At 40.0% G+C, this 11,150-nt stretch overlaps 1 long non-coding RNA gene across 1 annotated transcript in view; it reads right to left on the reverse strand.

The window, feature by feature from the left end:
* Positions 1-2,548, reverse strand: part of LOC127548134 (uncharacterized) — a 3,604-nt gene extending 1,056 nt beyond the window's left edge. Inside the window, exon 1 of the long non-coding RNA XR_007950331.1 lies at positions 1,633-2,548. This is a non-coding gene — a long non-coding RNA (uncharacterized LOC127548134). The remainder of the gene's footprint in view (positions 1-1,632) is intronic.
* Between the last annotated feature and the right edge of the window lie 8,602 nt (positions 2,549-11,150).

The raw sequence follows: 11,150 nt of genomic DNA on the forward strand, positions 1-11,150 counted from the left end.
ATGGCAATAGTTTTTTTTTTCTTATTTTACATTTAAGTTTAAAATAAATTTTAAAATTAAAAAAAAGATGAAAGCAGGAAATGGACATTTATTAAGTTCCTACTATGTACCAAGCATTATGCTAAGTAAACTTTTTACAAATATTTTCTCTTTTGATCCTCCATGAAAACCTAAAAGTAACATAATTAGCCTCATTATATAACTGAGGAAACCGAGTTTAAGTAATTTACCCAGGGTCACACACCTAAAGTGTCTGAGTGTGGCTTTGAGCTCAGGTGTTCCTGACTCCAGGCCTAATGATCTATCCACTGAACCACCTTGCTGCCTTGGGACAGTGGATGATGATAAAATTTCTTGTTTTGCTTCTATTTTTCCCCAAAAAAGAATAACCTTCAGGCTAGGAAAAATAGAACAAACTTATAAGTGAGAAAATGTCCAATTCAAATCACCTATTCCAGATGAAATCCACCTTGGGGTTCTAAGGGAACTGGAGCATACAATGACTGTCACTTACCTTGAAGGACTCCAGATGAACAGGAGAGATGCTGCAGGTACCCAGGGAAGCATATGCTATTGTTTTATTTTTAAGAGGGAGAAGATTCCTATTCTAAACTATAGCACAGTCAACTTGATATCTTTGTTGCTAAGTTGTTTTTAATCATATCCAACTTTTATGACCTAATGTGGGGTTTTCTTGGCAGAGAAACTGGGTGTGGTTTGCCATTTCCTTCTCCAGCTCATTTTATAGATGAGGAAACTGAGGCAAACAAGGCTAAGTGACTTGCCCCTAGTCATACAGCTAGTAAGTGTCTGAGGATAGATTGGAACTCAGGTCTTTCTGATTTGAAACCTGGTACTCTATCCATTATACCACCTTGCTGCCCCCAACTTGATTTCTATACCTCCTAAAATCCTAAAATAGATTCATGAATATTTAGGATGAAAAAAAAGTGATCACTAAGATCTAACATGGATTTTCCAAGAATAAATCATGAAGATTAATTTTATTTTCTTTCTTTTTTTAATAGATTATCTGACTTAGGGGTGCCATGGATGTAGCATAATTGGACTTATACAAAATATTTGACAATGATTTCTTTGACACTGTTGAATACAGGAGGATTATGACATAGTAAATAGAGTCAGTTTCAGATCCAAGAGGACCCTTGATCAAACCCTATTTAGGGTTCATACAAGTTGTGTGACCGTGGCCAAATGACTTAACTTCTTACTGCTGTTAGCCATGAAAGTCTAAGGGAAACTGTAGATAAAATAAAATATTTGGGAGTCTCTCTGCCAAGACATAACTATATGAACACAATTACAAAATATTTTTCACATAAATAAAATTATACCAGGAAGGTCTGGGGGCTGCATGCAACCCAGACCAGATTAAAATTGAATTGGAAAATATTACACAAAATAAATAAAAATGCAATAAAACAAATAATGTCTTATTTTTAAACTAAATCAATGAAATGATCTTTGTAGACAGATTAGAAACCCTTTTTTCTAGTTGAGTTTTACATCACTGCTCTAGGCAACTGTGGGGGGATTAGTATCCTGACTCCCTATGTTCAGGCAGGGTAGGCTAGTTTTTCTTTAAAAGGTATTACAACATAAAGAATTTACCTTTCAGACCTGTAGATATATCCTTCATACTTGATTGGCTCAGGGGACTAATGGCTCCATTACTTCCTGGTTATCTGAGCTCACCTGGGTCATGAAGAGCTCCAGGTGTTTTTTGCTCAGTTGGCTGACCACCATGGTCAAATCATGCTCAATTGACTGACCACTATGGTCAAATCATGCTCAGTTGGCTGACCACCGTGGTCAAATCAGGGAATAAATCATGCTCAACGGAATCAACTCACGGTGTCCTCAGTTCATATCTTCATTGAATATTCTTCACGTGCTATGACTCTATAAATCTTGTTTTCTTAACTACTGAATGATAAATGATCCCTCATTTCATCCCAAAATCAAACATAAGGATCTGGGCTGTCAGGCCCAGGGTAGAACAATCGTTAATAGAGGGACAGAAGAATAATACAATGATCTCATAGAAGGAGCAGATGAACGATACAGAGGAGGGTGAATCCACATGGACACATGCTTCTTGGAATGGTTTCGGAGATGTCTCTAGGGATGGTAGTTGCTTACTGTGAAGGCACTTCACAGTATTATTAGATATTAATCTGGGATATTAGAGAATAAACTCCTGGGATATTAGAGAATAAACTCTTTCTGGCCACTCCACAAGGAGAGAGAAGTGCTGGGTAAAACAGAAGCAAATTCTTAACGATTGAGTTCAGGCGATGACTTGAGGACAATGGTGGTCTTCAAGGCCACTGACTTTTAGGTCTAGAGCAGAGCCCATCTTTCTCAGTCCCCAGACTACAATTTTGAGCTAACGAAGTAACTGCTTGGGACTTTTTATGTGGTATTTGGGAGGTCATGGGGAGCTGTGCCATCTGGATTTGGTTGAGAGACACTTGAAAGGAAATTTCTTGATTCTTCCCAAGGGCCCAGAGACTTTTCCTGGAATTAAAGAGATGGACAAATTTGTCAATAACATCCCAACATATATTCAGAGAAAAGGGGGGTTTGGTATCAAGTTAAAAAGAAATGCAGCTTCCAGTTTCACTCCTGAACTTTGAATTGTGAACTTGACACACTGTTTCTCTCTGTCTCTCTGTCTGTCTCTCTGTCTCTGTCTGTCTCTGTGTGTGTCTCTCTCTTCTCTTTCACTCTGTCTCTGTCTCTCTATCTCTGTGTGTGTGTGTGTCTTCTCTTTCTCTCTGTCTCTATCTCTGGCTCTGTCTCTAATTCTCTCTCCGATTCTTTCTCTGTGTCTTTCTCTTCCTCCCTCCCTTCCTTTTTCTATCTGTCTTCTCTCTCTTCATCTTTCTCTTCCCCCATCACATGCCAATCAGATATCAGGTACCAGAAGTTTCTTTCTCTCTTTCTCTGTGTGTGTTTCTGTCCCTCTCTGTTTCTCTCTGTCTCTGTCTGGAGGGGGAGGAGGGAGAGACAGGGAAGACCCTCAAGACACAGATGCTGATTAGAAGCTCATAGTCAATGCTTGGTTCCTGACTAAATGGCAGCCTATCTCCAAGTCATTTGTCGCTGAGGAGTATTGACCTTCCTTGTGGCAAAAAGCGAAGATTGTGTGACCAAGGATATTTAAGGAGTAAAAAATCAAATCAAATTAAAGCCAGTAGAATTTAGGTGATTTTTGTTTGTCTACAATGCAGAAGTAAGAACTAGATGAATTTTTGTACTATTGTCTAGGTTTCCCAAGCAGACAATTCCATGTAAAAGTGTCTTTGGGTATCTTCCTCAGAGCACTATGGGGAAGAAGCTGGGGCGAGTGTACATGTCTCCCTTCCCTGGGTAGAAGTCCTTGGTACTTTTTCCACATAGCAATAGGACCATTGTATGATAAGGGCTAAGTTTGTGATGAAGACTTCCAGAACCCAGTTGAGTAGCACTAGTTCTGAGAAACCTTTCCATCACCATGAGGATATATGCTGAGGATCCAAGCTATAACAGGGTCACTCTCCTCTGGGCAGACTACATGGAGAGGGCTGTGTCCAGCATTTGGCACCATATGTTAGGAAGGGCATTAGGTAAGTTGGACTTGATCCAGAGAAGGATAATCAGAATGGTGAAGGAATGAGGAAACCAAGCCTTCATTTGAAGGAACTGGAAATATTCAACTTCCCCCAAAAATGACTTATCAGGCAAATACTGGAAAGATTATATGGAACAAGATTAGACTTGCCCCAGAGGGCCAAACTAGTAAATATAAGTAGAAATCACATAACTATTTTCGTTTAAAAATAAAAAAGCTTCTTAAAGATTAGAGTTGGACAAAAATCTATTAGACTGCCTCGGGGGAATACAGCATTCTCTGTCAGTAAAGGTCATCAAGGAGAAGCCAGATGCTCCATTATTCCAGATGATTAGCTCATCTAGTGGGGTTCACGCTTTGAATAAGACTTGAAGAGTTGATTCCTTCCATCTTCAGAATTTTATCATTTTAGAACTCAGGTCTCATAACTCCCAATCCAGCGTACCTTCCACTATGTCACATTTGGAGGCTTAAGGCCATTGGGGACAGTGGAAGGCAAAATAATATTAATCCGCCGCCGCCAAAAGACAACTCATCTTGGCTTGGAGGCCTTGGGGATGGGTATCCACACAGCCCAAGGCAGAGCATCCCTACTGTGAGATACCTGACCAAAGATGATGGGACGGCTACAAGGTTTCCAGTTCAAGGTTAATTCACTTTGGACACATTAGTGAATTCAATTGCAGTGTACAGCTCTCGGGCTTTTAGCCAACCTCTTTGCTCATCTCCCTTGAGCTTATTTTTAGCCATTTCACAAGAGCTAAAATAATTAGCCATTAAAACAAATGCTTCAACTATATGACGAAAGGCTAGCCCCTAACCGGGGTAAGCAGGAACATCTGGAAATATTCCGATATTTAAAATACACAAACAGCTACTCTTTCTATTTATTTATTCGTCATTCGTTTGTTTGTTTATGGAAGTCCTGTATCTATCTGGCTTTCTAAATAGCTTCTGGTTACTCAGAAAAAAGTGGGAGAGATATTCTTTGGGATTCTAAGTTTAGAAGTGTTGGGTGCTTGGAAATCATTAAGTTAATTAAATATCGAGGGGCCGGAGAACCCTACTCCGAATCCTCTTTCTACAGCAATGCGCCACCTCTAACTGGCTTGTCTTTGGGGCTGGAGTTCCCGGGCAGTTACCCAGCCTTCCCTCCCCGAGCTTTGTTGGTGATAGTGCGGGGCCGATGAAACCAAGGTTATCGGTTCGATCCCCGCCTGGGTGAGCCGGCTTCAGGCCCTTTCCCGAGAGCAATCTCCGAGGCTCTGGCCGGGGTTTAGCGTCTTATGGATGCACGTCACTGGTCCCGGGGGCATTGATAGAAGAGGGTGTCTGACTCAGGGCAAACTCATCCCTGCTATTAGAAAGGCAATTTCAAGTACATCTTCATAAGCAACACTGCGGCGGCAGCGGCGGCGGCGGCCCTGGGTCTGGAGTCGGGAACGGAGATTCAGACTCTCCCTCTGATAATTACTGCCATTTAGGCAAATTGCTTACCTGCCTAGGCAACGGGATGACTCAGTGGGTAGAACCTGAAGACAGGGAGTTCTGAGTTCAAAGTGAGCCTCAAACCCCTACTACCTGTGTGACCCTCGGCAAGTCACTGATCAGATGTGTAAAAAGAGGACCTTAACAGCAACTTCCTCCCAGGGTAGTTGCGAAGATTAAATGAAATAATATTTGTAAAGTGCTTAACAATGCCTGGAATGTAGCAAATACTCTATAATATAGTGTTTATTCCCTTCTCCTCCCCGGTGCCTCAGTTTCCCTCTCTGTAATCCAAAAGGATTAGATTAGACGCCTTCCTTCTCTAAATCTCTCTTGCTATGACCCCAGGCAAGGATCCTTAACTCTATTTTGTCCTGGCTTCCTTTGGCAGTCGGATGAAATCTATGGACCCTCTCAGAATGATACTTTTAAAATGCATAAAATAAAATACACAGGGTTACAAAGAAAATCAATTGTACTGAAATACAGTTAAGAAACTTTTTTAAAAGCCAGTTCGCAGTTCACTAGTCATTTTCTGATTCCTTTATTAACTAACAGTCCCAGCTGGGAAAGTTGAAGCTATCCACCTGCCAGATTTAGCCCCATCCCCACCCCCAGTGCTTTGATTGCTCACCTTTTCCCATTCAGAGCTCAGGATGGATTTCCTGACATCCCTAAAGGAGCAAGACCCATCCCCCTCCCCAGTCAGTCCGAGCTGTGTTTGCCATCCCAAGGGACTGTGCCTTCCCCTCCCCCATCCCAGAGCATGAGTTTCTGAGCAGTCCCAGTCCCTCCTGCCCTGGCACCAGCCAGCCAGCAATGGTTCAGGGAACAATGCCCTCCCTTTTTTTTCCCTAAAGATCTAAGAGCTACATGGCAGCCCCAGCATCAGGAATCACAATGCCCATTATTCCCTAGGAAACGAGACCTTACGGTTTTCTACCTTTCCTGGGATTCTCCCACATTTGGAGCTGGCCTGTGACTCCAGACACTATTTTTAGCTGGAGAGAGAATGATTGGATCAAAATACTAAACTCATTATTCAGGCATTGGGAGGAAAGGAGGTGGGGGTGGAAATCAGGGGAAGGGGGATGGCTGGAGAGAAGGGGGGCAGGGAACAGGGAAGGGGGTTTCAGAATTGGCATTTCCTGCCTAATCTTGCAGCCAAAGACTAACCTTTCCCCCAAAAAAAGCCTGCCCCTGACCAGGTGGCACTGGCCATTGAAGATCACAGGTCTCAGCTGCCACTTTGCAGACCAAATGGCTAAGCTTCTTCAGAGACCTTTTTTTTTTTTTTTTTTTTTTTTTTTTTTTTTAAGTTTCCTGTTCTAGGAGCAAAAACAATCCAGCAAACAGTTGTATTCATGGAGCAGAAACAGCTCAGAGAAAAGGGGCTAGTCTGCTGGCAGCAGGGGGGCAGAGCCCTTGAAGGGGAGAGCCCTTGGGGAAAACAATGTCCACACCTGGCCACACAAAGAGGCAGGTTGGGGGGGTGGGATGGGTAGGGTAGAGGATGAGTTCTCAGCAAGCTGGCCCTGGGGAGATTCTGCCCAGCGGGCTCCCAGAGAGAACAGGGGGCACTGACTCTGGGTGAGGACTTTTGTTTCTGCTGTTGGTTGGCTGGATGATCTTATATAACCCAGTGTTCTGGATTTGAGAAAATGGGAAATCATAATACCCACCCCATCTGCTTCTCCCCGGTAATGGGGAAAAGGAGGGCACAGGAGATCAGAGAGCCAAGGCAGAACGAAGGAATAGAAATAATCATTCTAACAGGAGATAGCTTAATGTCGTGCTTAGTGGTTTAGGGAACATTTTGTAAGTTATCTCTTTTGAAACAAGAACCCAAGAGGTAGATGTTATTATTAATCCCATTTTTACAGATAAAGAAACTGAGATAGGAAAAGCAAGAAGCCCAGAGGCTCCAAGCTAGTATCTAAGGCAGAATTCAAACTCCATCTTCTTAATTCCAAGAACAGCTCTTTGTATATATTAAATTCCTCCTCCTACTCACTAAGATTTAGTATCTTTTTCATTAATTCTTTTGAAATTCTTGGTCTTTTGTTCTTTCAAATGAATGTTATTATTTTTTCTAGCTCTGTAGTTTCTTGAAAGTTTGGTATGTCATTGAATAAATACATTGACTTAGGTAGAACAATCATTTTTTTATTTTATTACCTCAACCTACCCATGAGCACTTGATATTCTTTCAATTGTTTAGATCTGACTTGATTTGTGTAGAAAGTGTTTTGTAATTGTATTCATATAGTTCCTGATTTTGTTTTGGCAGCTAGACTCCCAAATATTTTATATTATCTACAATTCACTAGGTTTCATATCAAAAAAAAAAAAAACATGAATTCAAATTATGGTTCTGCTCATTATCTAGCTGTATGTGTGTGACCATGGGCAAGTTCACTCCCTTAGATTTTAAAATCCCTCATCTGTAAAATGAACAAGCTACATTAAATGCAATCCAAGATATTTTCTATTTCTAGATCAATAATTTTATAATATTATACAGAGCAGACCCTGGGAACCCAAGTGAACAACCCAAAGATGATATAACTAAGAGAAGACACACAAGAATTCTATAGAGAAAAATACTATTGTTACACAGGTATCTTACTCATGTGCCTATTACTGAACTCAGGTTTGGACATGTTCTCATGGAGATCATATGCATTTATCTCAAATTTATGGAAAGAACACTTGGCAACGCCAATTCTTACTATGCCATTTAAACAAATGGTTTTGCTAAGAGCTAAGTGTATCTAATGGCTGATTGTTAATGAGAAGCACATTGATAGGGCTCATGCCCTATTGTTTTAAGAGTACAGACCCATAGCCTTTCAAGGTTATCCCCAGAATCCAAGGTAACAGGCAATTTTGGAGGGTGGGGATGGAGGAGAAGAATGAGTATTTATTAAGCACCTAAAATGTACCGTGCATTGTGCTAAATACTTTATAAATGTTAACTACAAGTGTGGGATTAAGGGTGAGAGGTGCTATTTAGTTAGTTAGTTATTCTTGTCATAACTATAATTTCGTAAGTAGGAGGAACTCTAGGTGAGGAAATCCACTCTACCCCTGTGTATCAACTATTGCTCTAAAATTTGTTGTCTTAGAAAGTTGTCCGATTACCATGGAAACGGTCATATAGCCACAATGCATCTAAGGAAGATTTGAACCCATGCTTTCTGACTACGAGGCTGTCTTTTACCCACTACGACGCATTTTTATTGATGGAAGTGTTATTCATTCATTTCAGTCTGACTCTGTGACCCCACTGGGGGTTTTCCCAGCAGGTATCCCAGAGAAATTTGTCATTCCCTGTTCCAGATCATTTTACAGTTGAGGCAACTGAGGCAAACAGAGTTAAGTGACTTGCCCAGGTCACACAGGTAGTAAAATTCAGGTCTTCCTAACTCCAAGCCCAGTGCTATAGCCACTGCACTAACTGTCCTTTCCACCCCCCATATATATATATGTGTGTGTGTGTGTGTGTGTGTGTGTGTGTGTGTGTGTGTATGTACAAACTTGCTTCTTGATGAAGCTGATATTATGTGTGTATTATGTATATATGCATATATATTTTATACATACACAAGATGCCTCAAATTTACAAATGCATTACTTTCCAAAAGTTCAATGGGAAGTCAGCTGTTTGTAATCAAGAAAGATTGTCCCACAGAATAATCAGTGTTAAAAATGGAATGGTATTTTATACCATTTTATTCCATTGGGTTTTTTTTTTTTTGGTTGTTCGTTTTTTATGTTGTTACAAGCAAGGATTTAATCTTAAAGGGAAATGTTGGGGAAAGAAAGCTTGTTTATCCAGAAATGACTATGATGTAAAGACAAAATACATTGACAAAAGTGTATTTTTAAAATAAAATATAAAATTAGCAGAGTAGTAATATGGCATGGAGCTGACAAGGTCCTCGGGAGTCATCTGGTCTGAGTTGCCCATTTTATGGAAGAGGAGAGGTTAACTCCCTTATTTTTCCAAGGTCATGTAGGTAGTAAGTGTAGGTCTGATGCCCTGAGTCTTCCTGAGTTCAAAGACCATGAGCTTTCCACTCCATTCCCGGAGCATCAAAAACAAGAGTACAGCCAGTTCTTAAGGTTCCCGGAATGATAATAATAATAATGGTGACTCAGATACAACACATGTGTTCAACTCCATTGCATAATGACTAACATTCTAGACGTGGCTTCAAATCTAACCCCTGAAACATCCACTATGTGACTATGGGCAAATCACTTAAATTCTCAGCCTCCAGTTACTTTTTTGTAATAAGGGGATAATAACATCTCTAGAATCAGCTTCACAGATAGGGCTGTTGAGCTTCTAAAGTGCTTCAAAAAATGTAAAGGATAAAAAACAGGAGCTGCCCCATGACTTCATCAGGTGTGGGGAATTCCCAGGGATTTTTTTTTTTTTTTACCAGTTCAGGTTTTCAACATGCTGTCTTAGAAAGTAGAGCAGTTAAACACATAGCCCAAGATCATCTGCAGCCCAAAATATTATTGGAAGCGACCTGAATTAGATTAAAATGTAATAAGAAAATATCTAACAAAATAAATAAGAATACAATAAAACATAGATTATATGAATAAGTGATTTTCTAGGTCAATATGAGGGATCTTTATGGTTTAGTGGATCCCACTTTTATTTGAGTTCAATGCCACTGGCCTAGAGCACTGAGATGACAAGTTAACTTTCAGAAACAAAGTTTGGGAAGAGGGGAACCAGGATGGGGAGTAAACCCAGATTTTCTCAACTTCAAGACCAGCTCTCTAGCCATTAAACAATATTGCTTCCCACTGGCAAATCTTAAAGAGTTATAAAAAATATTTTCCAGCAATTATTATTATTATAAATAGTAATTGGGCTCCCAAGGAAATACACAAAAGCTGTCTTTCACCCATCATGTACCTGTACCATAGTAAAAATTGAGTTTCCATCACACCTCATCACTATTTATATGAGAAAGTGTATTCTGAATGGAAACTGGTAAGACACCAAGACCACATTTCCTCCCATGTGACAGTGTTAGCTCCATTAATATCAGCAGCAGAGGACAAGAATTCTATTGTGGGCTAAGACAGGGCAGTAGGTCAAAATTCCTAGGCCCTGATAACACTCCCTCTCTGCACCTTAACAAAAGAAGGCACTTCTACTACATCTCTCTTTATATAAGAGAAAATCCAGAATGTAGTGCAGTAAAATTTTTTTTAAAAATTGGACTGGCTGGACCATTGACTGACTATATTCTTGGGAAAGTCAAATTAGCATATGCCTCCTTGTCTGCAAAATGAGGGGGTTACAGTTTTGGGGGTAAAAACTCACAATTTGACAAAAATTGCTGGGAAAATTAGAAACTGGTATGGAAGAAATTAGGGTTCGACCTATACCTAAGACCATATACCAAGATAAGCTCGAACTGGGTTATAAGGCAATCTCTCAGATCTGTGGAGAAGGAAGGAATTTTGTGACCAAAGAAGAACTGGAGCTCATCATTGAACACAAAATAGATAATTATGATTAAGTTTAAAAGTTTTTGTACAAATAAAATTAATGCAGACAAGATTCGAAGGGAAGCAATAAATTGGGAAAATGTGTTTACATTCAAGGGTTCTAATAAAGGTCTCATTTCTAAAATATATGGAGAATTTGCTCAATTTTATAAGAATCCAAGCCATTCTCCAATTGATAAATGGTTAAAGGACATGAACAATTTTCAGATGAAGAAATTAAAACCATTTCTAGGCATTTGAAAAGGTGCTCTAAATCACTATTGATCAGAGAAATACAAATTAAGACAACTCTGAGGTATCACTACAAACCTCTCAGATTGGCTAAAATGACAGTAAAATGTAATGATGAATATTGGAGGGATGTAGGAAAACTGAGACACTGATACATTGTTGGTAGAGTTGTGAATTGTTCCAGTCATTCTGGAGAGCAATTTGGAACTATGCCCAAAGGATTATCAAACTGTGCATACCTTTTGATCCA

Source organism: Antechinus flavipes, chromosome 1 (assembly GCF_016432865.1).
Source record: "Antechinus flavipes isolate AdamAnt ecotype Samford, QLD, Australia chromosome 1, AdamAnt_v2, whole genome shotgun sequence".
NCBI classification, from domain to species: Eukaryota; Metazoa; Chordata; class Mammalia; order Dasyuromorphia; family Dasyuridae; genus Antechinus; species Antechinus flavipes.